This window comes from Pongo abelii, chromosome 3 (assembly GCF_028885655.2).
Source record: "Pongo abelii isolate AG06213 chromosome 3, NHGRI_mPonAbe1-v2.0_pri, whole genome shotgun sequence".
Lineage (NCBI taxonomy): Eukaryota > Metazoa > Chordata > Mammalia > Primates > Hominidae > Pongo > Pongo abelii.
The window spans coordinates 151,931,757-151,958,447 of NC_071988.2; positions in this window are offsets into that span (position 1 = coordinate 151,931,757).

Genomic DNA, 26,691 nt, shown 5'->3' on the forward strand with positions numbered 1-26,691 from the left:
ATATGCATTATGATCCTGACAGTGTTGATTATCAAACAAAAATGGCAATATTACAGTAGTATTATGCACTTAATATGTTTTATTTCAATTTACTAAATACCTAGATGATCTATATAAAACATGAACCTTAAATTTAATTTCAATGAAAATAGATGTAATGAAGCATTGGTCTACTCCTAAAACCTTTTAAGCTTTTATAGATTTTCTATAAACATGAAAGGTATGTTTCTTATTACTGTACAAAAACAGTTTAACTGCTTACAACCTTTTATAATTTTTTAAGTTAGATTTCTGGTCATTTCTGAGTATAACTAGGCAAAATAAATCATGAAAAACTATACAAGCTGAACCCATGGAGACTTATAGCTGTGTTAGAATGGTGTCACATATTAAGACATCAATCTGACTTCCAAATTGACATTTGTTTTCAATTTAACTTTTTAAATGATTTTTTAACTTTGAAAAAAATTATATAAGAACATTTTGAAAAAAAATCTGTGAAAGAGAAATCCATCAATAATGTCTAACGGTTATAGGATCTCAGGGGTGTCACTTTTCCGGCTGGAAACCTCTGTGGCTGGTGTTGCCTTTTCCTGAGTTTTGCTCCAGCCCACGGGTCTAGTTCTCCCCACTTGGTTTGGCAGGCTGCGCTAAACTTGCGCTGCCAGCCTGGATCCCATGTCTCCAATGACAAGCCAAGTGCATCAGCAAGTGAGTGTGGGGTCTGGCCACTGTGCACAGCCAGGCACACTGGCTGTGGCAGGGTGGGTAGCTCCAGGCACCCACACGGGCACTAGCTCCCTGCAAGGCTACAGCTGGACTAGGTGTATCTCAAGTAGCTTCCACAGCTGGCACCGGGGAATGTGGCAGCACCTGGAAGCTTGGAGATGCCAGGAACCAGAGAGCCCCAAAGAGGGTGTCATAGCACTGGCTCAGGAAGCTCCTAGGTCTGGGCTCCCCAAAGGGTTGAAGCTCTTCTCTCCCTTGCTCTTCTCTCTTTCTCATCGCCCAGTAACCTGGTGAGCAAGGGGCACAGTCCAGCCTGTTTGTGTTATAGCTTTTTCAGCCCCGCCATTCAGTGGGTCCCAAGGCCTTGTCCCATGTCCAGGAAGAATGAGGTATGTGGACAAGTGGAGCGTGAGCAATGCAAAGAGGTGCTTTATTGAGCCACAGTATGGCTCATATGATACCCACACTGGGTAGCTCCTCTCCTCAGGCAAGGTGTCCTGACATGTTCAGCTGTCAGCAGAAAGGAGACCCATAGTAGGTAGTTCCTCTTTGCAGGCAGGGTGTCCCATCATCTCCCGGATTCTGGCTGAGTCCAGAGTTTTTATTGGCTTCAGATGGCAGGAAGTGTGAGCTGATTGGCCTGTGGCTGGTCATGGGTGGCCACGGGTGGGCTCAGAAAAAGCACCATAAATTCTTACTCCAGGCCATGGAACTGGCAACCCAGCCCCCAGGCTATTTTTGGCCTGAAGATGGTGTTTCACTGGGAACCCACCCCTTTCTTTCCAGCAGCCTCTCTGTCCCCTGCCATCTGCTGCCTACGGTGCCCACAGTACGCAGGCTGTTCATGCCGAAGGGCACCTGCAGGCTTGCACTGAGCTGCCCTTAGCTACTTCCTGGCCTACCCTCCACTGCTCATCAGTGCCCAAAGTCCAGAAAAGGCCAAGGAAACATGGGGCTGGTGTGTCAGTGCTGCCCCAAGGTGTGTGCACACCCATCCAGTTTGCAACAGTGCCTAGGCTCGGCCTCAACTTTGCTCAGAAATTGGAGGGGGCACCAGGAGCGGGGAGAGGCCAGGCAGTAGGAGCAAGCACTTCTGAGCCTGTGCTTCTCAGGGGCAGAGAGGCTTCTTGGCTCCCGAGAGTGTAGAGATCCCTCGGTCTACACAGGGATGTCTAGTTCCACAGCCGTGGCTGGGAGGCTGTGGCTTTGCCTGGGGAGCCTGAGGCTCCCACCGTATAAACTCAGAAGGGGTGGGGCTCCTGCTGGCTCCATGAAGTGCACAGCCCTGGCTGCGTCTCCAGACTGCAGCCGGCATCTTTGCAGTGGCCGGCAAGAGTGGCCACCACTGCCATCTTAACTACACATTATATGACTCTCTCCCATCTAATAAAGGACCTAGTTTGAGATCTTTTTCCTTCCTTCCTTCCTTCCTTCCTTCCTTCGTTCCTTCCTTCCTTCCCTCCCTCCTTCCTTTTTCCTTCCTCCCTTGCTTTCTTCCCTCCTATCTTCCTTCTTTTTCTCTTTTCTTTCTTTTTAACACTGCCTTGAGTTTATCAGGCCATTCGAACCTAAGGACTAGTGTCTGTCTTTATGAACATCCTCTGCCCTCTTTCCTCTCTTTTCTCCTTCTGACACTCAGAATAAACATATGCTAGACATTCTCTATTCTGCCATGTCTTTTAAGTTCCGTTTCGTATTACCCATTTTTTCCTTTTGTATGTTCATGTTAGCTAGGCTATGTCTATCAAAGTCACTTTTAGAAAACATGAGCTCATCAAAGAAAAAAAAAAAAGAAAGAAAGAAAAAAAGTGAGGTCATAGTGAAAACACCAGCATCAGTAATTATCTTCCCTGTTACTTTTCCTGTGAGAGAACGGGATTCTCTTGGCCACTGGATCTGCTTCTTACTAAATCTGAAACAAAAACATATCAAGTTACATCAAAATCCTGGCCAATCTAGAGTTTGTTAATGAATTCGTTCCATCCAAGAAATGGGGTCTTCAAAATGCCAAAGGAGAGTTTCCAGGGAAGTCACAGTATGTAACAGATATTGGCATTCTGGATTTAAATTGTAGGGGCAGTTGGATGACTGGCAGGACTCTAGTCCAACCCCTACTTTTCTCCGTGAGAACCTGCTGGTTGGAGATGAGATACAGGAGCTGGAAACATACTGTTATCTAATGTCTGGCCTCTCAATTATTTCATATCCCCAGTGTGGTTTTTCTCTATGTTTCCTCTCTCATAGGAAAAGTAAGACAATTTAAGTTTGTGCAGTAAGCCTTTACTGGAAACTCTGCTGCACTGTCTCAATTCAGGAGTGTTTACTTCTTCAAAGTGCTCTTCGTAACCCTCTTAGATTGTTACCTGGAAAAATTCTCTTCTAGATGGACAATTTCTTACAAATGGTTATCAGTCTATTATATGAACCCTCTGTTAGTTGGGGTAACTAACATAAGTAGGCACAGTAAACAAGTCCTGAAACCTCTTCAGCTTAATGCATTTATACTTTCAAAAAGTCAGATGTGGTCCTTCATCAGGTGCATCAGCTGGAATATCCGGCTTCTAAATTTCTGTGGAACTGTAAGAATGAGATGGGGTTTGCCCATCAGCTCTTAATTTCTTTTGGCCAGAAACAAAATACATGACTTATGTTTTGGTCAGCCAGAACCCATCTCACATGAGTCCTACCTAACTGCAAAGGAGGCTAGGAAAGTCAGGCGTCACAGGCCAGATTTGTTGAACTCTAAATATCCCTGCCGCAAATCTTATCATCCTACACCCTGCCACATGTTTGTTGTTGCAGTTGTTATTTTGTACATCAATTAAGTTTGCTATAAAAACAACACCAGAAGACACTTCTTATTCTTTGGGACCAATGGGTAATTCTCAGTGACAGATACTGTGGAGTCTTTTAAACAATCACATGCCTCAGACTCTGTGGACTTCCAACTTTATAACTTTTTTTTTCTTTTTTTTGAGACAGTGTCTCCCTCTGTCACTCAGGCTGGGGGTGCAGTAGCGCAATCTCGGCTCACTACAACCTCCACCTCCTGGGTTCCAGCAATTCTCCTGCCTCAGCCTCCCAAGTAGCTGTGATTACTGGTGTGTACAAACACACCTGGCTAATTTTTTTGTATCTTTCATAGGGATAGGTTTTCACCATGTTGGCCAGTCTTGTCTCGAACTCCTGACCTCAGGTGATCTGCCCGTCTCAGCCTTCCAAAGTGCTGGGATTACAGGCATGAGCCATCGCGCCTGGCCCAACATTTTATAGCTCAATTTTTCTGTGGTATTCCCTATTTTCAGAAAAGAAACGTCTTCATAGTTTCAAATATTTCTTCACAATGTATCGAACAATAGAAATACAGTATCTTAGAGACCCAGTTTGAATTTTTGGATCAAAGAAGCAGATCAGAAATTCAAACATCCCCATCATCAAACTTCTTTAACTTCTAAACAAGACTATAGATTCATTCCAGAATATCATTTCCTGAAATTATAGTTTTCTAGAGTTTCTTAATTTAGTGAACTCACGTAATTAAAAGCTTAAATTCCTGTTTGACATCTACTTCTATACTATACTTTTCTCACCTGTTAAAATTTTGATTTGAATGCTCCTTTGATTTTAATACAGTATTATCTGAACTCTGATGAATAATGCTTTGAAATTCATGGTGATTAGAAAAAATGTCTAGCTAGGTAACTTTGTCACAGTATAGTTGGATATTGTCACTGGAATCACTGTCATGGCCTGGTGTTTGCTTATCACTGGAGTGGCCACTGTGCACATCCACAGTTTTACTAATGGGGATAAAGAGAAAAGGGTTGCCCATTTTTCCTGTCTATAATATTGCTACATAATAGCCATATGTCCCTGAGTGCTTTCTAAAGCTGGCTGCTCATCAGTTTCCTCATCTATAAAATGAGGAGGACAGTAGTCTCTACATTATAAGGCTGTTTAAAAGATTAAGTGAGTTAAAATATGTTGAGCTATTTAGTACTATCGGGTGGTGTTTGATGGAGAGACTCAGCTTGATCTTTATGTTTAATTATTACCATATATTGAAGGGTTTGGAGAGGATTGACTAAGGAAGCCATTTACTCATTGGTGAAAAAAAAAAAAGAACTTGGTTATGCTCACCTACCCTGCTAGAAGATTATGTAGTGTCTTAATAGCATGTGGTATATTATGTAGTGCTTAATTAATGAAATAAAAAGTAAAGGTTTTAAAAATCTAGATATTCATCACAAATGTTGAGGAAAATGTTTAAAACCAACATCTCTTTCATTTCAAATGCTCAGGAAATAAGACTTCCACATATCTGTTTAATGATTATTCATATTCTTTATTATTGATACAAAATGATATAAATCAGTAATTAAAAACAAACATAAAAAACAAAAATAGGCCAGGTGTGGTGGCTCATGCCTATAATACAGAGTTTTGGGAGGCCAAGGCAGGAGGATCACTTGAGGCCAGGAGTTTGAGATCAGCCTGGGCAACATAGCAAGCCCCCGTCTCTACAAAAATTTAAAAACTTCGGCAAGCGTAGTGACACGTATCTGTAGTCCTAGCTATTTGGGAGACTGAGTTGGGAAGAGAGCAAAAACTTAGGTCTCCTTAAAAATAAAAACAACAACAAAAATCCCCATACAAAAAGGTTTCAATGCCATATTCTGCATTCAGAATGCCTGGGATGTTAACTATCTTTGAACAACAATGCATTATATACTTCAAAATAAATAGAAGAGAGAACTTGAAAGGTTCCTAACACGTAGCAATGATAAATACTCAAGGTGACGCGTACCCTAAATACTCTGACTTAATCATTACACATTCTATTCATGTAAAAGAATATCACATGCATCTCATAAATATGTAGGAAAATTATGTATCAGTAAAAATTTTTTTAGAAGAATGCCTGGAATGTAAACCTTGGTGCTGCTACTTAATAGCCATATATCCCTGAGTAGTGCTTTCTTTAAGTTTTTGCTCCTCAGTTTTCTCATCTGTAAAATGAAGGTGGTAATAATATCTACCTTATAGGGTTGTTTAAAAGATTAATTGAGTTAAAATATGTTAAGATATTTAGTACGATGTCTGGCATATTATAAGTAAAAGTATCTGTTTATTATAATTCAGACAAAATATGAAGTATAAATTTTTATTAAGCATTTATTTTCCCAATTAACAAAGTTTTTAAAAATTACTTTTACCATACATTAATTATTGTTAATAAAACAATAACCATAGAACATCTATAATTCTAATTTTTACCAAATCGCTTTTTTGCTTAACAGTGAGATTGTTTTTGATGGTACTGTACTGTTAATTAACCCAGATTATTGTGTTTCTGCATGTATTAATATGTAAAGATAAAATTTTACTCAAAATTTCCTGTTTTTCACAAATTACTTAGGCTCTGTTATATATTTGATTATTCGGTGATAACAATGAGTAAGATTCTTTACTAACCCATAATACACACATTTCTTATTAAGAAAAAATAAGTGTAGTTTATGAGAAACTCTATCTCTGCATTCACAAAGTAAGGGGAAAGTTTATCTCCACAAAATTAGATGAGGCTATGCATATTTACAAGAATAAGTTTACATGTCTCTTAGGTTGATGCCTATAGATTATATTCTTAATCATCATTAGATATAATAAATTTATTATTAGACACTGACCTCAAAATATGTATTACTTTAAAAATGAATGAGCATTGCATCTAAAAAGAATTTTTTAATTTGAAAAAAGTAATGACTTCATATGACAAGGGTAGGCAAACTACCACTTACTAACCTACAAACCTGCCCTGCAGCTTATTTTTGTAAATGGTTTTATTGAAACAAAAGCGAGTTCATTCATTTGCAACTTAATTTTGCTACTTTTATGCTACACTATCAGAATTAAGTAGTTTCAGCAGTGACTACGCAGCACATTCCATGGAAAATACTTATTCTCTTAGCTTTTACAGAAAATATTTGCTGTACTATATTATGGAAAACATATACACCTTACAAGATGAGATTTAGGAGCATATCTTTAGTACATTTTCAAATGTTTAATGTAAATGCTCATTTGAAATAATAAATAATGTATTTTTACTGCCGAAGTGTTGTTCAAGAATAAGAATAATATTTTTTCAAGAATAAGAGTTGTTGCTATTTCAAATAAGACACTGACAGAAAAATTTTCTTTGTATGGATATATGGGTGATATGTTATGAAATTGTACAAAAACATATAAATCAAAAGTTAAAAACAGTATTTTTGGACACCCTAATTAATATTAATATAAGGCTTTTTATCTAAATATCAAAGTTTAAGATATGCATATATGCCTGAAATTATAGGTATATGTAGGTATATTATATTCTTCAGGTTTCTTTTGTATGTATATGTGTGTGTGTGTGTGTGTGTGTGTGTATTAGCACCACTTCCTTCTCTATGTGCCATTACACTAATATGAATCAAGTTTCCTTGATTCTTCTCATAAACCATTTTTATTTAAAAAATTATGTAATATTAACAAAAGCAATGAGGAGACAAGCTATATTTTGGGTAGGTTGTTTGTGACAATCTAGTTGTCTTCTTAACATCCCTTTCACCATATTCATCAGCAATATTTGTGGATTCTCACTTTAAACCTCAATGAGAGAAACCCCATCCCCTCCCTGTACACCCTCCCTCTTGCCACAGTGATAAGCTCAGGTAACCTATGCCAACTGCAGCCAACACATGACATATTTCTGGAGAAAATAATATGTTCAGAAATGGGCATTAGAGTCTGTTTGAATCAATAAAACATGATGACAGGTATTCTGGAAAAGATGGGAAAGAAAATGTCTTCCCAAAATGTGGTATGCAACTAATGTTGTTACCAAGAGGAAAGCTTGGGGTGAAATAGAGTCTTTGCAAATATAAGTAGATTCCTGCATCAAACAAAAATTGACCATTTTTCTGCCTCATCTTAAAGTTGTGAGCCAAAAATGATGTGCTTTTGACAGTTTGATTTGTTACTTCTCTCTATCAAAACTCTTAAAATATATAGATTATATTTCAATTCTCCAGCATAATTCAGGATTCACTAGCTCATTCATTAATTTATTTAAAGAGTTATTCACGAACTATATATCATAGACACAAGCAAATAGATTATTAAAGTTTCAAACATAATTTGTATAACTCTTGTTTTACATTCAGGTGTCACAAAATAGTACCAGTTACATGTACAAAGTTGCCACATTATGATGAATAGGAAATATTTTCCAAAACCATATCATAGTTTCAGTTCATAAATTCTCCAAACTTTGATAATAAACTTAAAATAAATATAGTCCTCAACAGGTATATTGACTGAAATGCAATTCTATGAAATGGAAACAAACTGTAAATATACTCATATATAAAGAAGCATTTAGCATTTCTTAATCCTGTATTTTTAGTAAATCAATACATCATTGAACAATTTTTTTTTGAAAATGAAATAAGATTTTATTCATCTATGGACACTACAGCAGAACAATTGGTCTGTAGCATGTCTGAGGAGGAGGCGTGACATTTATGTCTCAGAGTGGCAGGGAGTTTAATCTGATTGATTTGATTTTGCTCCTTCCTGAACCTTGTGGAAATGAGAGAAAAAATCTTCACCTCCATGTAATAAATAAAAGATAGACAAAAGATACATAATTAAATACATCAAATGTATAACATATTTAAGCTGTAGAGAAGCAACATTGAAGATTCCAGGTAGTTGCCCTGGCCTTCTCCTGTTTGTCTTTTCTTCTTCAACAGCTATCAGTGACTTCTGGTTAGAGGTCACTGCGCCCTCCTGCTTCTTAAAGTGTTAAATACTTTTGAGTAAAGGGCTTTCCAATCTTAGACTATTTGCATTTTAATAAGAAACTATTGAAGATTGAAAAACCTTTAGGACTTAAAGGAAAACACTTCTAATATTGCAAGGCAAGACACTTGCAAGTTAATTCACAGTAAAAACAAAACTCATGATGTGTTTGGATGCATAATTTAACCTTGTGCAATGCCATTCCCGTTTGACTAAAAGGAAAATGAGGTACTTGATAATACTTCAAAGTTGCTTTTATTTCATTCTTCTTATAAATGGCCTAGATCAAGTATCAGAAAAATTTTCTTCCTCAAACCAGTTTATTAAAATTTTACTCCAGACAACTTCTCTGTAATAAATTATATATTTGTAAACACAGGAACTAACAATCATGTATCTACACAGAGCAAATCATGCTCTCATTTTCTCTCTGATGTCTGAGTGCATAGACTGTTTGTTGCCCTGTCAGTAATCTGTCCAAATATCACAATAAGTAAACTGGCAATATGCACCTTGGTGCAGACTTGTCTTTCAAATAGAGATTACTAATTGTCTTGGAAGAAACAATACCTGCTATTATCTTCCCTGAAAAATATTTCAAGCACTAAATGGTTCAAATATAAATACCTTGAGTATGCTTGGTCTAGTCTTCAAAAATGATATGCTTTTATAAATTCCATTAAGGTGCAGAGGAATGAAACAGATGACACATAATAATGAGGAACTAAAAACATCATAGGAGGAGAAATAGAATTTAAGCGAGTATTGTAAATTAGAGAATTAGACTTTCAGAAGACTGAAGATGAATGGCAATAATAAAAGGGATTTAAGCAGATAAAGCAAATTACATAATATTTTATAAAGACTAAATGCATAAAAACTAAACAGGAAAATAAATATTTTAAACAGGAAAATTAATAATAGAATGGAACAATTATATTTGTTTAAGATATAATTTAATTTAATCTCATTCTTTAAACAATTAAAAATAACTGAATGTGCTTAAATTAGACAGCTCCAACTATTTTTTAGGCAGTGGATTTCTTGAAGATAATATCCAGGTAAGATCCCAATCTGAGAGTAATTCCTTTGGAAAAGCCACTTGCGATTTATATGCTCTAAATCCAGGATTGTTGAATAGTGTAAACAGTATAAGGCTCTGCTTCTTAGAGATACTTAAATAAACAAATTGTTTACATGTAAAGAAAGGCAAAATTTTTCCTAGTAACTAACCAGGACTAACCAGAAAAACACAGAGGAGGAGCTCTGGTAAGACTGGCCTGATCCAAGGTACAAAGACATAAGGTGGCTTCATAAACTATTAGATGTTTTACTTTCTATTACCTTATAATGAAAGAGGATGAGACATTTTTCATTTTTATTGAAACCTATACAAATTATTGTTGATTTGTCATTTTTACTTAAGACAATAAATAAAACATCATAACATAACTGTATATAATTTTAAGAATTATTATGTAGAGCTAGAAGAGCATAAAACTAAGATCTCTGGTCATTTTCCAAACTTAACCGATGTTACTACTGAATTTGCAGACACTTATTTTCTTTACTACATTGTTTAATTTTATGTCCATCAGTTAGATCTAATGTTTTTAAATATAGTTTAGTATTTCTTAGCAATTCTAACAGTGAAAATAAGTTATTTCAATTAACATTGGTGTCAATTAATGTTCTATGAAAAGCTTTTTAACTTTGAAAAACTTTGTTGTTTTTGTTGTTGTTGTTGCTTTAAGATGAAGTCTCGCGAGTCTTGCTCTGTCGCCCAGGCTGGAGTGCAGTCGTGCAATCTCGGCTCACTGCAACCTCCGCCTCCCAGGTTCAAGTGACTCTCCTGCCTCAGCCTCTCTAGTAGCTGGGACTACAGGTTCCCACCACCACGCCTGGCTAATTTTTGTATTTTTATTAGAGATGGGGTTTTACCATATTCACTAGAATGGTCTTGAACTCCTGACCTTGCGATCCACCCTCCTTGGCCTCCCAAAGTTCTGGGATTACAGGTATGAGCCACCACGCCCAGTCTGAAAATATTTTTATTATGTAAAGGAGCTTACAGTCTGATTTGTTTTACTTTAAAATTTGAAGAAAAATTATGATAAACAATAAGCTGCCACAATTTTTACTCTGGAAGTTTATATAAGCAAACTTCTTTTAATCTCAGCCTTTAGAATTTTTCTTTTCTTATTAAAGGAATCTGATACCATTTTTATCTATATTCATTCTAGGTATTTATTTTTTATGAATCTTATATCCAGTAACATTTGCCAGCTCTACTAGGGGAATAGTATTGTGTTTTATATGAAATCTATTACCTAAGTGAGCTGTGAAAAAAAACTTTACAATATATTTGAATTTAAAATCTTCAGTCAGTTCAATCATATTACTGACTCAAATGACAGTGTCCTGAGCCAATCCATTATTTAATTAAGATTCTCTGCTCTCCAGAGCTTCTCTCAGTGTCTTCAGTACTTTTAGATTCTTGAAAATCAACCAGATTTAGAAAGAAAACTTTTCATTACTTTTACTATGTTACTAATCCAACTAGATTTTAATTGTTTGTGTTTTTTTCCCTAAAATTTTTAAAATAAAACTTCTGGTAGGCACTCAATGATTTCATCTTGTTCTCCACTAGATCCATTATATTTGGTTATCCATTATATATATTATTGGACACATAGTAGTTTTCCAATAAATGTTTGTTAAAGAAATGTACCAATTTTCCCCCCAACACAGTAAAAGATAAAGGAGAAAGGTAGTCTTTCTGTGACAACAAAACAGGCATTTTCAACCACATATGTGCTAGATAGGGCAGGGGAAACAGGGAACTGAGGAAATGCTAAGGCAGCAAGTCACAAAACATGGCATGAATGGCCACTCTAATGGTATCAGTAAAAATACAAACAAAAAACCAACAAACTAAAAATCTCCACATTTTCGGAGTTAGAACTTAAATGTATTCAGGATTGGAGAGGTACATTTAGGCAGCTTTGACATTGTGGATATTGTTTAATTCTTAATTTGGATGATAAGTTCATGGTTAGTTTCATATATGCTATTTTATTTTGTATGTGCCATATAGTACAGATGATAAACTTTTTAAAGAGAGAAGCCAAAATATTCTAATATTTTGTACTTTAAAGGCGTGTAAGTAATATATACCCCAATTTAGGCCTGAAATTTGTCTCATTAAGGAGAAAGTCACTGTCAGAAGGTGGCAGTGTAGTACTTTCCTTCCCAAATGAACGAAAATAGTTTAAAAATTACCAAAATGTAGCTTTTTCCAGATGCAGGCCTCAGGGCCACATTCAGTCCTGCAACTCTCTCCTCATTGCTGGGGACGTCTCATTAGGAGATTAACTGTTTAAAATGCAATGCTAATGTGAAAGTTTTAATTGGGAAATTTTGTGCATGTTAAATTAATCTTTCTTAGGTACTTTTATCCAGAATTCGTGTTTCTTTTCTACAATGTTTAGCCTTTCTGAATGCTGCACATTATTTCTCTGTGGAAAATAAATTGTATACAGAATAATAATGCCCTTTAATATTTTAGATACATATTAAAATGCTGTTCAAGTTTCCTCTGTAATCACTTAATGCATAGCTTTAGCATAAACAAAATCTACATTCTTATCCACTTATTATGAACTAACAATCTTTGAGAAATATAAAAAAAGTTGATTATGGGAATATGGAAGAGAATGAAGAAGTCAAATTTGGATCTCTGTTAGGTAGGGAATGAGAGATACCTGGGTGTAACATTTATTAGAAAAAAATGACGTATGCCTTTATCTTAAGAATTAACGTCATATTGATATTAATATAAAATAATCAGAAACAAACATGGTTTTGAAATGAGTGATATTATGTCATAATTATTTAAATGACTAGCTTTGTTGAAAATATGTATGGGCACAAATACATGAATAGGATTGTATTTTCTAACTTCTAGTTAAAACATAATCTTCATAATGTATTTAATTGTCTCATATATATACACACACATTTGAATAACTTATGATGACTCTTCAACCAACAGACAATTAAGTTTTAAAACTATAAAAGCACACTTTGTTTTAAGATGGCTTTAGCTACTCTGATCTCAAGAATATACAATTTATAATTACATAACTGTAATTTATTGGCATTAAGAATATAAAACATAGCAGGAGATTGAGACCATCGTGTCTAACACGGTGAAACCCCATCTCTACTAAAAATACAAAAAATTAGCTGGGCATGGTGTCGGGGGCCTGTAGTCCCAGCTACTTGGGAGACTGAGGCAGGAGAATGACGTGAACCCGGGAGGCGGAGCTTGCAGTGAGCCAATATCGCACCACTGCACTCCAACCTGGGTGACATAGTGAGACTCTGTCTCAAAAAAAATAATAATAAATAAATAAAAGAATATAAAACATTGCACAAAATAATAATTTAATCCTTCATGTTTGTGTTTGTTAAAAATTGCAGTCACAGGGATTTTTATTTAAGTTTTTCTTAAGGTAAATAAACTTTTTTTAAAATACAAATTTCATAGAGCCTAAAACTTAATCTGCAAATTATTCCTACTGGTCAGATTCTGCAAATTCTTGTCTAATAGTTTTATAATAGATGGGAATAAAGGAATACTATTTTTACTTTGTTTTGTGCTATTTTATTTCTTATTATAGTTCTACGAATGGCCCATTTTTATGGATGTAGTCAGAGATAACGTTGTTTATGCCTTCTGAGAGTGAAGTCATCAGTAAGCAGAATAAAACAAGTAATTACGCACTAGTCTTCATGCTACCTATGGGACATATTAGGAGAAATAGGAACAATAGAAAAATGAATCAGAAGAAGCGTATATGTGAAGTACGAATCTTCAGTTTCAGCATTAGTAAGGTCCCTCTTACTAATGTAATAAATCTTTTATGTAGCTGCAAGCCTCCTTTATACCATTCTGCATTTGATTAGTTTCTTGAACATGCATTAATAGTTTGGTTTGTAGTTATTCCTCTGAAGTCTGAGACCCAAAAGCGTAAAGTTAATTCCTAGAGATGATGATAGCACTTGAACTAAAAGAGATCAGCACCTCTGCTTTCAGCTCTGCTCTGCCAATGTCTCTTGTCAACGGGGGGCTCTTCATTTTTTCTAGCCTAGCAGGACACATTGCATCAACCATGCCAACATTGATATGCAAGGTATAGCCTAGCATCTAGTGATACACGCCATACAAGACAGCAAAGTTTATCTTCTAAGAGATTTTCTAAATTGGCTCATGAGATTTGCAAGTCTGAGATAGACTTGTCTACTCTAAACCAGAAAGCATGCAAAAAACTTCTAACTTCTCTGTTACACACGCCACCTGCCACCTGCCAGTAATCATTCAAGGGTTTCAAAAGTTATGTTTTTCCACTCATAGAGATTTGTAAAATCATTTTTCAGAAACACGTGTAACTACATCACGGAATAATTGATAGTTTAAAGGGATATGCAATGCTCATTTTCAGTAGTGATGTGATGTTTAGTTTTTTTTCCTTGAAATTTTGAATATTAGTCTGGAGAAAATGGAGGAAAGAATGTTCTTGTAGAAACATGAGCAATGTCAGATAAGTATTTTATTCTTTAGCAATAAAAACATTACATTCATGACTAATACCATCTGTTCATGGGCTTATTGGCTCAGAACAATCCAAAGGCGATCATATATCTACAAAATGTCCTTGAATGCTAGATTTTGTCAACAGTTTTAGTTGCCAGATTTGAGGAAGCACAGTGTTCTATACTGCCTCTCTGGTAACACAGCTGCAGCCACTGAGGAACATGAATTAGTCTAGTTAAGGTCAATATTGCCTTATGCTTATTTCAAGCAATAAATATTATGCCCGAAATATAGTCTACAGCTATGCCTTAAGAATTATATTTATAATAAATGTTATGGACTTAATATCTGTGTCCTGCCCATTCCAGATTTATATGTTGATATATTAATCTCTGATGTGATAATATTAAGAGGTGGAGCCTTTGGAAGGTAGTTAGTTCATGAGGATGGAGTGCTCATGAATGGGATTAATGACCTGATAAAAGAGATCCCAAAGAGGCCTCTTATTTTCCTTCTGCCAAGTGTGGGTACAATGAGAAGTTGGCAGTCACCAGCTAGAAGAGGGCCATCACCAGAACCTGACTGTGCTGGCACCGTCACCTTGGACTTCCAGCCTCAAGAATGGTGACAAATACATTTCTTTTGTTTAGAAGTCAGCCAGTCTCTGGTACTTTGTTATGGCATCCCATTCTAAAACAATAACATTTCCTCAGATTTTGAGTTTTCCTTTCAATATTATGCATATATATATATTGCTGAGAAATCATAATAATTTTTTTATGAGACAAGGTCTCTTTTTATTTAAGAGACACAGTGAGCTATGCCACCTAGGCTGGAGTGCAGTGGTGTGATCATAGCTCACTGCAACTTCAAACTCCTGAGTTCCAGTGATCCTCTCATATCAGCCCCATATCCCAAAAAGCTGGGACTATAGGTGTGCACCACCATACCTAGCTAAGTTTTACTTTTTTATTTTTTTCTGGAGACGGGGTCTCACTATGTTGATCAGGCTGGTTTTGAACTCCTGGCCTCAAACAACCTTCCCACTTCAGCCTTCCGAAGTGCTGGGATTATAGGCATGAGTTACTGTGCCTAGCCAGAAAACTTCCTAATAAAATGTTTGTGTTGTAATGTAGTTCACTCTTATGGGATCAGTTATCCTTTTTTTCTTTTCTTCAATGATTTTGAATTGTAAGTAGAGAATTAGGTCACCGTGAACTTTTAAGGGGCATTGTTATACTTTTATTTTGGACATAGGTTTTGGTTTATAACAGCTAGCATAATGATGCTTTTCACTAATTGTGTTATTAGAATGTTTCATGTAAAAAAGCCACAATTTCAAGAGACTATTTATTAATAGTTGTTAAATAAACTCTTTTTGAAAAGAGCACAGTTGACCCTTGAGCAACATGGGTTTGAATTGCATGGGTCCACTTACACGTGGATTTTTTTCAATAAGTATATTAGAAATTTTTTTTAGAAATTTGCAACAATTTGAAAAATCTTACAGATAAACCGTCTAGCATAGAAATATAAAAACATAAAGAAAAATGTATGTCATTAATGCATCCAATGCATGTAGATGCTAGACTTTTTATGTGTTAATCAACTGTTAATGTTATTGGTAAGGTTTCCAGTCAGTAGTAGGCTATTAGTAGTTACATTTTGGGGGAGTAAAGATGTATACACTGATTTTTCACTGCCCAGGTCAGTGAAACTTTCAGTGCTCTAATCCCTGTATTGTTCAAGGGTCAACCGTACATTTTCTTATTATTTATTTCACAGGCATCTGAAGATAAAATTAAATCTTATATAATAAATAAACTACTATTATGAATAGATACATCTTTACCCTTTCTCAAATACTAAGTTTTTTTTTATGATTATACATATTCTACCTTCTGGCTTTAAGAGATTAAAAAATGAGTGAGACCTATATCCCTTTTCCACATATTTTAGGTATGTAATGATGTTTGCTTAAATACTATTTAATTTCTATGATTTCAAAAAATTGATTTAATATTAGAAAATTACATCTTTGCACTCTTTGGAAATACATTTAAATTTTCTGAGGATTTCTAAATGCTTAGTTTGATTAAATTATTGCTGGAATCATTTACAATCACAGAGTATTTTAAATGAATTTTTAAATTGTGGAATGATTTTGGTTTTAGCTGTATTTGTGTCAAGTTTCCATCTTTTACAATATCAAGAATATCAAGGAAGGTGAAATTTCTCTGAACTCAAGCAGAGTTATGAGTCCAAACTAAGGCTTAATGATCCCTGTGGGAGGCTGAATTATGGCCTTGCAAAGATGTCCAAGTCCTAATTTTCTGAGTCTGTAATTATGTTGTTTGACATGGCAAAAGGGACTTTACCAATGTGATTAAATTAAAAACCATGAGAAAGGGAAATTATCTTGGACTATTCAGTTACCCTCAATTTAATTATGAGGTCCCTTGTAAGAAAAGGTAACAGAGTCAGAATCAGAAAAGGAGATGTGATGAAGGAAACAGTTTCACAGTGATGCTGCTAGAAACCAAGGAATGGAGGTGGTCTCTAGAAGTTGGAAATGAATTATTTCCTAGAGCCTCCAGAAGGAACACAGCCTTGCTGATACCTAGATTTTAGCCAGTGAGACTCACCACAGAGTTTATACCTCTAGAACCAAAAGATAATACCTTTGTCTTGCTTTAAACCATTATTACACTGGATTCTTACAGCAGCACTAGGAAACTAATACAATACCTTCAAATTCAACTTACAAGCAATTCATGGATAATATCCAGCCACATATTTCCCTTCCTCTTTTAGACATATTTTATTCTAATACCAAGCCCTGAGAATAAATTGTTCTGCAATTGATATGGCTGACAGAGTCCTACATATGGAACCCTTCTAGCAGGCTGCTTGTCCATCAGCAACAAAGTGATCGGGAAATGAAAATGTCAATAGTCACTAATAACCATGTGATTTTACCATTACATTTACAGATGAATTTCCCTTAGTTGCCCATGTCATATTAAAGATATTGCATATTAGCAGAGAAGGGGATGTGGCTAAATATGTTTTTAATCTGTGGAATACATTGAGTCTTCCAAAAGGTAATAAAGACATAGACAGCTCACCTAGTACTCTTATATTAATTTTGTCTCTAAAAGGAGAGAAGAAGTTGAAAACTTCTTCAAACATACAAAGTCAAATATTAATCCTATCCAGATACCATTTCTACATCTTGACTTCTCCTGATCAACTGTCTCTATTGTTTCCTTTCAACAGCAAGATCCCTTCCTCTTTCTACATGATTACTGCAGAGGTTCAAGAATGTTCCCTTCATAAAGGCAGCCCACCAAAGTAAAATATAAATTATGTAAAATCATAAATCTAATTATATAATTTAAATGGAAAGAACATATAATAACAGAACATATGCAAGTGAATTGGTAATATTGAGAAGGAGGTAATATCTTTGAAGTAAACAATTTATATGAGTGTCACTTTCAAAGGGATTTCTTACTGTTTTGTGGTTTATTTTGTATGTTTTATTTTTGTTTTTTCCCCCATTTCTAATACAGACACAAACAATGCTTTAGGGACATCATAAGGTAAGATTAATCTAGTTCAGATATTACCTGTTTTTTGCCCTTTTGGCTATTCCTAGTCTGAACTTTCATACTTATAAATTTGAAACAATATTTTCGGGACTACAGCCTCAGTTATTTTAACAACTTATTCTGGAGCTCTGTTGTCTCTGTGAAAATGCCCCCCAACCCCTAGAACAACAAAAGCAAAAAAAACCTAAACTATGTAAGTAAAAAGACAAATCTACTTTTCACCTTTTGTGGTATATTTAAGCTCCAGAATTTATGCATGCTATGTGCACTAATTCCAAATCTATATATATGCCCATAATGTTCTACCTACAGTCTTCCATTCTCACTTGCCTTTGGGATGACAACCTTGTCTCTTTACTTGTGCCCTAGGTAATTCTATTAAGTCCCATAGCTTAAGGTAAATTATTATCCTGATGATACTTACAGTTTATTTCAAGACCTTACTGTTCTGATGAATTCATGTATTCAACTACCTACTTGCCATCTCCATTTGGATTTTTAATAAATATCTCAAAGTAAATATGATAAAACAGAGCATTTGATTTTCCTCTCAGACCTGCGTCCCCCTCAGTCCTCATCTCAGTAAATGTCACCACTATTCACCTGATTACTCAGGCCCAAATCCTAAAATTTATTATTGATTCACCCTTTTACTATAGTTTGCATCCTATATATCACCAAGTTTTCTTCGCTGAACCTAGTGATGTGGTTACGTTTCATCACCTCCCCACCGTCCCTCTGGTTAAAGCCACTATGGTCTCTCCCCTAGACTATAATAATAACCTCCCTTCCTGTATTCCCTCTTTCACCTTGCTTTCTTACAACGATTAGTCAATACAACAGTCAGAGCTATACTGTAAAATTTCAATTATATCATACTACATCACTGTTTGCAACTGTTCAATACATTCCAGTAATTAAAATCAAATTCAAAATGCCAAACATGTCCTAATGGGCCTATAAGATCTTGTTCCTATGTACTTCTCCAACATCACTCTCTAGCTCACTCATTTTTACTTCCTTCACTTATCTCTGTCTCTTTCTATTCCTCATCTTCTCCTCTGATTCTGCTACTAGGAATCCTCTTTCTCATGATATTTACATGACATTCCCTCATACTTCTAGCTTGTTGAATAATGGACATCTCATCATTTATCTCAACAGAGAATTTTTTCTCTACAACCCAATCCTATTTATATGGACACACAGACACACACATAAATATGTACATATAGAATGTGTTTATATATTTAATTAAATCATTAAAATACCAGATTTGTGTGATAATCCTAATATTGAACTATAGTTTAATTTTATTCTAAGTTTCTGATTCAGAAATGTGTTCTTTGAGTAGAATTATACAATAGAAGTGAATGTCATGAAGAAAATGACTCATTTATTATGCTGGAAATATGTCCCATTTTGAATAAATGCATTGATATAAGAATTAATATCTTGAGAACATGAACATTCGTAGGTTAACTAATAACATTGAGGGTCTAGAATTGCAAAGTTGATTATTAGACCTAAATTCTCTATTAAAGGGCCAGCCTGAATAGTAAATTGTTTTTCCAACACTAGACATTTGAACTGAGAGAAAATAATGTAGTTGTACAAATGGATGCTATGTATTTCACTTTTCAAAATCGGTAAATCTGTATGTCATCATAAGCTTAATGACTATCTTAAATAGCCACAACAAGCTAGTAAGTCTGGTCATAGAAAAATACCCATTTTTAATCATCAATATAAAAAGATCTAGCAGCTCTGTCTGTAATAGAAAAATTAAAAATTACTTTGAGAAAACAGTTGGCTTAGTCAGCTGCACTAAAGCTTGCATTTTTAAATCTTTCTTTGGCTTAGTTCTAATTCAATTGAACTTCAAATTATCAACTATTATATTGATATTTTCAGTTACTTAATTAAAATAACAAGTGCAGAAAATTGCAATTAATGTCTCAAATCAATGAATGTTAAATGCCCCCAAAGTAAAAATATTCATAAATTCAAAACCAAGACTTATGAATAATAAATCAACTCTACACAAAGAAGTTGGGCATTAACGTTTTCATGATCCTTAAAAATACTCTTGGTATATATATGTTAGGAATATCTAAAATTATTATTTATTTCTTAGCCACATTACTATGGCAGGTTAGCAAGATTTAAGGTTTAATCAGACAAACACGTTTTACCATAAATGATGTGTAGGTTATTAGAGCAATTTCCCGTATAGTTTATCCTTTTTGACAGGAATCAGTCTGCAGTTCAGTTCAGAATAGATATCCATTTGATTGCCATGATTTTATTTCATACTACTCAGTCTACTGTCTGTCATTCAGGCATATTCTCTTCCTGAAAAATATCCAGTTTCAGAGTCACTTAATGATTTAAAGCAGCTGACCCTTTATGTCATAAGATACATTTTACTGGGCATCAGGATAAAGCCCTTGGGGTGTGATGAAGAGGCAAAACAAGATACTCTGTATAAAGAGAGAGAATGGGATCTGAGAATCTTCAAAATTTGTCACAAATAGATATAGAAACATAACTGATCAAAGCACTTGCTTTTAAATAAACCAACATCTTTACCTCTTGCTTCACTCTATGCAAGGCGGTATATTATATCAACAAAAAGCCCGGGTTGTAAAGCCAGAACAACCAGAGTTCAAATCCTAACTCTACCAAATAATATCATGGCCTAATGGATCCTTTGTGTTTCAATTTTCTCATCAGTAAAAGGAAGAGAATAACCATACCTATCTTACAAAGTTATCATTTTAATTAAATAAGTTAGCACATAAATTTGCTAGAAAAATGCCTGGTATGTAACATGTATGTGCTTTAAAGTTTTCTGCAAACTGTATATATTTCTTCCAGTATATTAGAAAAAAACATTTTACCTTAAAAATCATTGCAAAGTTTGATATTACTATATTTTTTCTTGTCTATATTTTCTCTTTTTATATTCCCAATAATTATCCTGAAACTAGAGCTGCAAAAAAAAAAAAAAAATAACTGATTGTACTGAAATTGTATTGAAAGATCTTTGTGGCTTTCACAAGGAAGAGAACCTAATACCACACATATTTACCACTTAGTAAATACTACAGTATTTACTTAGTAAATTTACTTAGTGATTGAATATGTGACTGTGCATAAGGTTCTCTCCAAAGACATCCATTTCCCAAAGCCTAAGTGTGTGAAATTCAAGAAACATATTTGTAGGCCTGGATCAACATATTGGTTGAAGGAAAATCTAGAGAAAAAGACCCCAATACTATATATAATTATATACATATATTATATATGTATAGGTGTGTTTGTGTGTGTGTGTGTAATTTTTTTCCAGCAACATGAAGCAAAGTACAATAGAGGACTTGGTTAAATTCAGTTAAGTGTAAAATACATAGTCTAAAGATTATAGTCAAAAATCAAGTATTATATGCTTTAACCCCCTTTGAAAATTTCATATTCTAAGTACGAGTTAGCTTTCTTAACAGTTACTTCTCAAGTTTCAGATTAATTCTTTGTATTAGGTTTTGGTTCATTCATTTTTTTCCCATTATTTATTGAATGCATATTTTCTGAAACATGACTATGTGCTCTGCATTACGTCAGAGCTTGGCCTATATCTCAAGGTGGAAATTTAGATGTCCTTTTACATTTTCTCTTTATTTATGTCATCGTACTAATGTATAAGCTCTTCTAGTAGTTTTAAATGACTCTGCATTGCTGCGTTGTTATTTTGTATTGAGTCAAATTAATCACACTTGAACAACTTTTAAAAACTTTGCCTCAAGAGGTGTCAAACTATTAAATATTTTCTATTATAAGGACTGAGAATTGTTCACTGAAGAGAATAAAGTACCACTTTTGCATATATTACACAAACATTTTATGCTTCATGAAACCACAATAAATTTTCTTGCTGATTACTCGTGTAATCTAAGAATCTCCTGCTGTTTTATAGAGAGTCTTATTAATTTCATTCAAGTAGTAAAATTAGCACCTGTAGAGAACTCCTTATGATTTCTTAACTTTTATCATATTAGTAATAACCTACTTCATTTATCATGGAACAGCTGCTTTTCTTTGTCTCCTTATCTATTTAGCTTTGGTGTTCTTTAAATCTAAAATGTTTTTGAAAAATAAAACAGTATTGGATATAGAAAAATATAGTAAGAAAACTTAGCCTTCAACTTCATCAGATTTAAGTAAATTGAGCTCTGATATTAGCTATGTATTTTAGCCATAAAAGAAGGAATTTTACCTTCACTTTAATGGATAGAAGACTTGGATGCAACTTAATGAAATTATAGAATGATTTACCAAAGTGTATACTATTGGCCTGAACAAATTAGCGAAGGCTCTTTTAGCTACCATGTGAAAGAAACCAAGGCAATAAAACACATTATTTAGTGTCTCCTTTAGAAGCATTGCACTTTCAATAAATTAATATTTGTTCAGCTGTGTACATTTTGAAATGAGTCAAAATATTCTTTGAGGCATCTTTATTTCCTCCTTATTTTGTGCTGCCTTCTAACAAAGGATCAGCAGAAGAGGCAGCAGGATGAATTCAGTGCTGTAACCATGAGTCTATGGGGGGCATTGAAGGAAGGTTCTGGCATCATTGAATTTGAGTAAAGATGGTTTCCAGGGTAGAGAAAAAACATACTCCTAGTAAATTTCTAATGCAAGACCTTATGCTGGGAAACTTCTGTAAAATTTTTCATTCATCTTTATCCTGAGTATCGTGAAGTTTAAGGAAACATTCCTTTGTTTAGTGTGTCTTTTTCAAAGCCTGGATTTAAACCCAAGTTAGCCTAAAGCTTAAGCTCATATTCTTCCTCATACAACAGCATATTGTTTCTAGAGAAGGAAATTTGCCTCAGAGAAACCTAATAGGAAATTTCGTTTTATATAGTCTCCCAAATAAAGATTTGGCTTCTTTTGTTTCTTTCATCTTCGCTTCCACCCTTCTATCCCTTCTTGTTATTTTTATTTTTTAAATTTTTATTTGATTTCAGTCAAACTGCCTCATTTCTTTATCCTGGAATGGTAAATGGTATGTAGACAGAATATGTCCAAAAGTTTTGTTAAAAAGAAAAAAAATTATTCTGACCCTTGTTAAAATGATGAGGAAGACTTTATTCAAGACTACTGTGATAGGTGCCAACTATACTATAATAGGGGAGAGAGACCGAGATCAACTCCAAATTAACAAGGACGAGTGGTGATTTACAACCAACGAGCAGTGTGTGTGTGTGTGTGTGTGTGTGTGAGAGAGAGAGAGAGAGAGAGAGAGAGAGGTGAGGTTGGAGGGGTTGGTTAATGGAAAACTATTCAGAAGAGACTTCTGCCTGGCGTGGTGGCTAGTGCCTGTGATCCCAGCACTTTGGGAGACCGAGGCGGGCAGATTACCTGAGGCCAGGAGTTTGAGACCAGCCTGGCCAACATGGTGAAACCCCGTCTCTACTACAAATACAAAAAATTAGCCGGGCATGATGGCGCATGCCTGTAATCCCAGCTACTCGGAGGCTGAGGAAGGAGCATTGCTTGAACCAGAGAGGTGGAGATTGCAGTGAGCTGAGATCACACCACTGCACTCTAGCCTGGGTGACAGAGCGAGACTCCGCTAACAACAACAACAACAACAACAACAAAGGCCGGGCGCGGTGGCTCACGCCTGTAATCCCAGCACTTTGGGAGGCCGAGGCGGGAGGATCACGAGGTCAGGAGATTGAGACCATCCTGGCTAACACAGTGAAACCCCGTCTCTACTAAAAGTACAAAAATTTAGCCAGGCTTGGCGGCAGGCGCCTGTAGTCCCAGCTACTCGGAAGGCTGAGGCAGGAGAATGACGTGAACCCCGGAGGCGGAGCTTGCAGTGAGCCGAAATCGCGCCACTGCACTCCAGCCTGGGCGACAGAGCGAGACTCCGTCTCAAACAAACAAACAAACAAAAAACAAAACAAACACACACACACACAGAAACGAGGAGACTTCACGGTTGAGAGGATTTTTGCTAAACCTACTTAACAGGATCTTGCTGAAGACAGGCCAGAATGAACAGATATCACAAGTGGAAAACAGGAAATTTAATCAGATTTGAAGAGTGATCGGGTATCAAGGGTGAGGAACTCTGTTTAAACTGACTTAACAGGATTCTTGCTGCAATTTGCTATGCAGGTATAGCAACGACAGGAGCCAAATTCAAGACCTAGTTGAAAAGAGGGCTCAGAGGAGCCTGACTAAAGTTTGGTCAAAGAGATAGTCTTTGTCAGTTGCTCCTCTTGTTCAAGAAAAGAAGAGACATTCATTTGTTTATTTGATTGCGTTTTGTTCATTAAAGACCAGCTGAGCTATCGAATGAGTCTAGGTAGAAGGGCAGCCATTTGGGAAGAATTCCAGATGTTGGTCTTAAAGAATTCTGAGTCGCCCACACAACAGTAGCTCCAGAAAAAAGGCTGCCTATTACTCAGCTTCAGCTTGCAGGGCTTCTTTAGATCCAGTGGGGAAAGTCAGCTCTAGATAACTAGCATTCCAATAAGTATCTGGGCATTCAGGTTTTAGTTCTTGGCCACACCAAGACAGGAAAGTAGGGGAAAATTGGAAATGTTAATTTGGAGAGTTTTAGTGAGATATTGGAGAAAGCTAGAAGAGTTTCAAATTTTGTAAGAAATGATAAAACATGTAAGGTATCAGGATCCAGTCCAATTTACAGGTAGATAACAAAACCTTGGAAACAACAAATAGCACTGGAATCTAATAACCAAGGTTATGCTATAGTTTTCCATTGAAACATAAATTTTCTCCCTCCAGTCACCCCCTTTATTGATAATATATTTTAAAATGTAAGTATGACCTTATTAGAGTTGGCCTGATTATTTACATAAGTGATGCAAAAATGGTAATTGACCACATAAGCCATTGTAAATTTGCTTTGCTTGAACCTTTCATAACGAATCTTAGCTTGTGCTTGTAAAAGCCTCTTGAGACTAGAAAAGATCTTGCCATCAGATCTTGCCATCAGATCTTGCCAAGATCTTGCCAAGATCTTGCCATCAGACTTCACCTATAATGCTTATAGATTTGAGTGAATTATTCTCTTCTTGAGTGCCTCAAAATAGCCTAAGTTTCCCGGGCTTGATGGGAAGTAACCATTCTTATTCACATGTAAGGCTAGTAAGTTTGTACACCAAGTAACAGGCCAGTTTTTCCAAGAGGGCTTTGTAAGCATTGTCTCCATAAAGTTCACCTTAGTTTCACAAAACAGTCTGATTATATCTGATTCTATGCACATCAGTCTCAAATATGACATTCCAATCTAAGCCTTGGTTATATAACTAATGTTTCCAAATATGTACTGTTACTAGCCAGGAAGATTCTTACTAAATTTAGGCAAATAATTATGTTACCATAAAATAGGAATACTTAATAAGAGTTTCTAAATTTGGGGAGGATCAAACAGGGAGAAAAGATAAATGATTTATGTTCACAAAAGTATAATAAATCTTTATAAATTATAGATAATTTAAAAGTAGAAAGAAGTTCCTTAAACATAGAACACAGAACGTTAAAGGACCAGCAATACTCCAAACAGAAGTCATAAAAAATAATAATCAGTTTTCATAAATGGATTCACTTCTATGTAATAAATTATTGTGCTGCTTGATTTGGGGTTAGCAGCTTTATGAAACTGTCATCTTCTCCACTATAGTGGAATATAGTTTCAAAGTTACTTAAGCAATTCCATCAAAATTCTGTGCCCCAGATACTTGTCATAGTACTTTTCACGGATCTCTGAGACAGTTCCTTATACTGAAGATGAAGCACTCTGGCCTACAGTTAATTGAAAGTGCTTTCAGAGAAAAATTAGAGAAAACAAAAATTATCTGTGAATGGCAAAAACTTAAAATGGCTATGGTTAAAGATATGATGAAAGTCATTTGCCAAGAAAATGTAATGTATGTGGTATACAACATTTTATAACTAGAATTATGACTAATAACATTAAACCAGGAGATGGTAACACTAAACCACGGACAGCAAGAATATTGTCAAATTTCAAAGTAGTTTATAAAAATTTACACAATACTTATATGAGCAATATTTAACCATATGCATATAAATTATGAAAGATTAAAGCATCTCTTGTTTGACACTTTCATGCAATTGAACATAACAAACAAACCTAATTATTTTTTAACATTTCTCTTTTAAAAAAAGTAAAAAAAAAATCCTTGAAAATTTCCATGTGTGCTATAGAAGTCTCAAGGTGAGTTCAATATCAATATTTCATTTATCCTTTCATTTTAGGAAGACAAAACTGTCAAAATTGTCAAAAGGTTTGAATATTTGACTAAAGAGGATCCTGAGTTACCATGAAACAATACTTTGTAACTTTGTACTTATTTAGCCAAAGTGGCAATAAAAAGGTTCAAAAGTAGCTATATGAAGTATCATAAATATAAAAAAAAATCAGCTCTTTTGAAAAGTAAAAAGATTCATTTTGCTTGAATAATCAAATTCATAAAGGTTAAGATAAAACATAGGAAATTATTCTGATAAGACATATAATCTTTGTTTTTTTTTTTTGGCAGGTTACTTAAAAGATAAAGGAAGCCTTTTACAAGCTCTTAAGAGTAAACCAATAATGCAAGAAAAATTTGTAATTGTAACCAAGAGAAAACCAAACTCTAGTTTTATGAGTGTGTATTTTTATATTAAAGTTGATTTAATAAATATAAATATATTCATTCAATGCAGGCCATCTTTGGACACACAAGATAAGATACCTTTTCAAAGATACCTTTTTCACAAACCTTTAAAAACTTTTATTTATTTATTTTTCCTTTATATTCCTCTTTCTTTTCTGGAGAAATCAGTCATTTTACC